Raw genomic sequence first — 6537 nt, forward strand, 5'->3', positions numbered from 1 at the left:
TGAACGTCAACATGACCGAGGCTCTCCTGATTGGCTCCTGTCAGCACCTCCTTACCTCAGGCGCTGACACCATCCATGGTTGCACACTTCTTCGACCGTGCTTTCGATCTTACTTACTTTGTATTTGAAGTAGAATTTTCTCTGTTAAGATTAAAGAATGGTAGATTTCTAACCAACCTGTCTTCAACCTGAGACTTGAAAAGCAGAAGTTCACATTCACAAAATGTACCTATTCTTCATGCAGGATCACAGGATATGTTGGGTAGTCACTTTATTCATGTGATTGATAATAACATTGGCAGGAATTAGGCAGCTGCAGGCGACCTCTTGTAGTTTCCTTTTATCTTTCGCTCACATCAAACAGCCAAACTTTCTGTACCAAGTTGGTTCTAAACTAACAGCTGTCAAATGTTGTGTTTTTGTGCTGGTGTTCAGTGAATGTTTTGCTCTCAGCAGGAGTTTTGAAAGAGCAAAGACTAAGGACTGTGGGAATTAGCATGAGCTAATTTGTACCCATAGAGCATTTCTTAGGACAGGCATCTAAACGTTTCCATATGGAAACACTGCTGTGCCTTTATTTTCCGTGACACCTACTCATTGTCCCAGAAGCACAGTGCAAAAACATAATCAAAACTTCGCCATAAGGGTGTGCTGTTTTTTCTTTGCCTAGTTAATCCATCTAATGAATTCTTAATTAATAGATCATTTTAAAAACATTCTTAAATATATGACACCTATGAAGTCAGGTTATTGAAGCTTTACTCAGAATTTCTGATCAATGTGAAGATTGCTATTTACAAATGATTTTCAATATTTGTTTAGGTCATATTATGTTATAATACTACCTTTCCTGGCTTTGTATCATCTGAAAACTTGGAAATTGTGCTCCCTATACCCAAGTCCAGGTCATTTATACAGATTAAAAAGAGCAGTGGTCCTAATACCACTGGCGGGTGGGTCGGTAACCCGAGGACACTGATTTAAAATACTTGTAAAAGAAACAGAGGGGAGGTGAGGAGAAATGTTTTCACACAGCGAGTTGTTGGGATCTGGAATGCATTGCCTGAAAGGATGGTGGAAGCAGATTTGATAGATTTGAGAGAAGTAGATAATTATTTGGGGAGGACAAGTTTGCAGGGCTGTGGGGAGAGAGTGGGGGAGTGGGATTGATTTGGTAGCTCTTTTCAAAGAGCCGACACAGACAGACACGATGGGCCGAATGGCCTCCTTCTGTGCTGTATGATTCTATGTATACAAACCCCTGGGGGACACCATTGTATACTTCCCTCCAGTCAGAGAAACAACCATTCATCCCTGCTCTGCTTTCTGTCCCCCAGTTTTGTATCCATGCTACTACTGTCCCTTTAACACTACTGGATTCAATTTTTCTAACAAGTCTATTTTGTGGCACTTTAGCTAAAGCCTTTTGAAAATCCATGTATCAGCTGCACTACCTTCATCCATTACTTCATCAAAAAACTCTATCAGGTTTGTTATTACATTATTTGCCTTAAATACATCCAGGTTGGCTGTCCTATTAACCCATATTTTTCTCAGTGAAAAATTATTTTGTCCCAAATTATTGACTAGAAGTTTCCCCACTACTGACGTTAGGCTGACTGGCCTGTAGTTCCTGAGTTTATCCTTTTCCCCCTTTTTGTACAGAAGAGTAACATTTGCAACCCTCCAGTCTCTGGCACCACCCCTGGTGTCCAAGGAGGATTGAAAGATTGTGGCCAGAGTCTCCGCTATTTCCACCCTTACTTCCCTCAGTCACCTAGGATGCATCTCGCCCAGACCGGGGGACTTATCTACCTTGAGCACCATCAACCTTTTCAGTACCTCCTCTCTGTTTATTCTTAACCAATCCAATTTCTCTACCCTCTCCTCCGATACCGTGGCATTGGCTGCATCCTCTTCTTTTGTGAAGACGGATGCAAAGTACGTCAGCCTCCACAAGAAGATTTCCTCTTTGGTCCTAATTGAGTCTCTCCTACATTTCACTAACCTTTTATTCTTTATATGCTTTAAAAATGCTTTAGGGTTACCTTTTATGTTACCCGCTAATCTTTTCATGCAATCTCTTGCTTCTCTTATTTCCTTTCTATATTCTGTACTTTCTATATTCTGTTTGATTATCTTTCATATTTTGGACCTGAAATTTATCATAAACCTTTTTCTGTTTTATTTTAATCCCAATTTCCTTTGTCATCCAGGGATCTTTGGATCTTTCCCCTTTGTGGGAATGTATTTGCTCTGTCTCCTAACTTGAAGGCTAAGTCTCCTAACTTGTGGAGTCCTGTAGCTCAGTGGTTAGAGCACTCACTTTGCAAGCGAGAGACCTGAGTTCAATTCCAGGCAGAGGGCAAAACCTTGGGCAAGTTTCCTTACTCCACACAGAGCCTAATAATAATCCCTCCAAAACCAAAAACAATAATAAATTGGTCATTTTCAATCTACGACTGTTTGTGGGACATTGCTGTGCGCAATTGGCTGCCGCATTCACCCACAAATATACAGTCAATTCACTTTACAGTGTGTTCTGTGAAGCGCGTTGGGATGTCCTCCCGACGTGAAAAGCGCTATATCAAATGCGAGGATTATTATTATTATTATTATAAGGCTTCCCATTGCTCTTTAGCTGTTTTACCTACCAATCTTTCTTTCCAGTCCACCTTGGCCCTGTTTAAATCACTAAAATTAGCCCTCTTCCAGTATCTTCACCTTTGATTGTTTCTTGTCCCTTTCCATAAGTCCTTTAAACCTAATGATATTGTGATCACAGTTCTTGACAGTATTATACTAACCTGTCATGTTCTACATCTTTCAACTCACTCGTGCATTGTATTGGCAAGCTAGTTGGTTGACATTAACTTATTACATTATTTGTGCCATATTTCATCTTTTTGTTTTTTGTACTTGTACTGCATACAACAAGTTAGTTGAAATTGAGTAGAAGTAGAATGGGTATCAACACCATATTTCAGATTATTGGTTCTGAGTAATTACATGCAGGTTTCTGCAGCATTCTTTTTCATTTTTTATTAATCTGTAATTCACAGCTGTTCCTTGTGCCAAAAGACGACTTGTGGGACCAATGAAAGGAAACCTACTGTATATTCTGCCTCACTTTAGCTGAGTGGCGGATTTCCAATTTTATCCTACAAAGCATATCAAGAATAAAAGGTTAGTTAAAGGTAGGGTGGGTCCAATTAGGGACCCAAGTGGAAATCTTCTTGTTGAGGCTAATGTACTAAATAAGTACTTTGCAACTGTCTTCACAAAAGAAGATGATGCAACCAATGCCACAATATTGCAGGCGTGTGAACAGAAATTGGATATGATAAAAATCAACAGAGAGGAGGTACTGAAAAGGCTATCGGTGCTCAACATAAATAAGTCACCTGGTCCGGACGGGATGCATCCTTGGTTACTGAGGGAAGCAAAGGTGGAAATTGCAGAGGCTTTGGCCACAATCTTTCAATCCTCTTTGGACACTGGAGTGGTGTCAGAGGACTGGAAGGTTGCAAATGTTACTCCCCTGTACAAAAAGGGGCAGAAGGATAAATCTGACAACTACAGGCCAATCAGCCTAACATCAGTTGTAGGGAAGCTTCTGGAGACTATAATCCGGGACAGTATATATTCTCACTTAGAAAAATATGGTTTAATAAAGGACAGTCAACACGGATTTGTTAAAGGCAGATCATGTCTGACAAACCTAATAGAATTTTTTGATGAAGTGGCTGAGAGGGTGGATGAAGTTAGTGCAGTAGATGTAGTTTATCTAGATTTTCAAAAGGTATTTGACAAAGTGCCACATAAGAGACTTGTAAACAAAATAGAAGCCCACGGTATTAAAGGGACTGTGGCAACATGGATCCAGAACTGGAGAGAAGACAGAAAGCAGAGAGTGGTAGTAAATGGTTGCTTTTCTGACTGGAGGGAGGTGTGTAGTGGTGTCCCTCAGGGGTCAGTAGTGAGACCACTGCTCTTTCTGATCTATATTAATAATCTGGACCTGGATATAGGGAGCACAATTTCCAAATTTGCAGATGATACTAAGCTAGGAAAAGTAGTTAATGGTGAGGAGAATAGCACGAGACTCCAAGAGGACTTAAGACAGGTTCGTAAAATGGGCAAAAGCTAGATGGTACATTCTTAAAGGGGGCAAATGGACGAAGAGACCTGGAGGTCCATATAAGCAAATCTCTGAAGGTGGCAGGACAGGTAGATAAAGCTGTTAAAAAAGCATACGGCACAGTAGGTTTTATAAATAGGGGCATAGAATTCAAAAGTCAGGATATTTATAAAATGCTGCTTAGGCCTCAGTTGGAGACTGCGTTCAGTTCTGGGCACCGTGCTTTTGGAAAGATGTTAGGGCATTGGAGAGGGTGCAAAGGAGGTTTACCAGGATAGCACCAGGAATGAAGGACCTTAGTTATGAGGAGAGGTTAGCAGCGAAACTAGGATTATTCTCCCTAGAGCAGAGAAGATCAAGAGGGGATTTAATAGAGGTTTTCAAGATCATGAGAGGATTTGATAGGTTGAACTGTGAAAAACTGTTATCACTGGATCAGTAACCTGAGGTCACCGATTTAAAATATTTGTTAAAAGAAACAGGGGAGGTTAGGAAAAAAACTTTCACCCAGCGAGTTGTTCGGATCTGGAATGCATTATCTGAAAGCGTAGTGAAAGCCGATTCAATAACAACTTTTAAGAGAGAAGTAGATGGGTATTTGGGGAGGACAGGATTGCAGAGCTGTGGAGAGAAAGCGGGCCGGGGGGATTGAGTTGGATTGCTCTTTTAGGAGTTGGCGCAGACGCGATGGGCCGAATGGCCTCTTTCTGTGCTGTATGATTCTATGATTCTATGGAAATTCACTTAGGAATTTGACTAATTGTACTATTTAACCTCTGAAGTTTGAATGTTTGCTCAATTAATAAGCTTAATTTATTTGTCATTGGTTTATTTAAAAAAAACTTGCCACTAGCCATAATAGAGCAACAATGCTTCAAGTTATTCTCAGTACTGTGGAACAGAAATGTTGGTTCTTGTGACTGAACTGTTTGAGCTGAATAGGTATTGTATGATGTAATTTTAGCAGCTATTATTTCAGGTTTTTGTTCACAGCAATATTGAGAACATAAGGAAGTTCAAAACAAGAGAGCCCGTTCCACCCACCAACCATAGAAATACAACTCTATGATCGACTCCTAGGGAAAATTCTGCACAATACACCCTGATCCTCAAATGTAATCAAGTCAAAACAGCCGAATATTTAGTCACCCATCCTAATCTCCACCATTCAGCCTGCCCTACCTACTTCCTTCCTTAGCCAACATACCAATTTGACACTTTTCCAAAGACTGGATCATCTTGAAGACTTGAAATTTGAAGTGAGCAATGCCATTTCCAGGAACAAGACACTGGAAGCCTGATTTATACTGTCTGTGCACTTGTAATCTTATTGAGTGGTGACTTAAGTGGCAGTTTTTTACATCATGATAGAGCAGATTGTTTTAACAATTTTACAAAAAACATGTACATTCAAGAACTTACACAAGAACAATCCAGTCCATTGAATCACAGGCAATTATACATTTCATATGCCAATTATACATTCAGTTATACAACAGCACATCTCATGACTAATTTTCTTAAATCAATGTAAAAAGCACATAAAACTGGTCATAAAACATTTTTTTTTAGTTTTCTATGATTTCTAATAAGCCAAAACTGACGTAATGTATCTGAGTGCTGCATATTTGTGTGCAATGCCCATTATGTGCAGCTAAATAAGTCATGCAGAGTTTTTATTGAATTATAACTGTCCAAGGAATTCCAGGTGATTTTGCATTTCAGAATAAGCCAAAGCCTGATTTGGAGAGGCTCCAAATGTCTTCAGAGGACACTTCAACTTGTCTTATTTCCAGCATTGTATGTCCAGTGAAATCCAAGTCCAATTAAAACAAAATGCTAATTTAGCAAAAGAAAGGAAAGTAACAGTATCTGATTTCCAGGATGTTGCATTTGGCTTTTCAACATTTCCAACTAAAACTGGGTCGCCTAACACTTTGTGTCTTACAGTAGGAGCTAATAAAACGCTTGCATACTGCAGTATTATTCCAGTACCATCAGTTCTTTTACAAATATTTGTTGAATTCTCTATTAAAAACTATTATGGATTCTACTTCACTATTTTTTGATAGCGCATTCAATTTCCTAACAACTCTTTACTAGTAAAAATAAATTTTATTAACCTCTCCCCTTGTTTATTAATACTTAAACTATTACCAGATGAACAGTGCCACGCAGTGACTGGCATTTATAGCATATCCATTTTTAACAAGACTGGCACATGGTCCATTGTTGATTTGCACTGACCTTGTACAGATAGTATTCACTGTATGGGAACCCACATCAGAATGTTTTTACTTTTAACATCGGTTTCTTCGGGAAGTGCCTTAAAATGCATTTGCTTCCTTTTAGATCTGAGGATGTGCATCTGTGCTTTGCTGGGCTGAGAACACAAG

Source organism: Callorhinchus milii, unplaced genomic scaffold, assembly GCF_018977255.1.
Source record: "Callorhinchus milii isolate IMCB2004 unplaced genomic scaffold, IMCB_Cmil_1.0 Scaffold8, whole genome shotgun sequence".
NCBI classification, from domain to species: Eukaryota; Metazoa; Chordata; class Chondrichthyes; order Chimaeriformes; family Callorhinchidae; genus Callorhinchus; species Callorhinchus milii.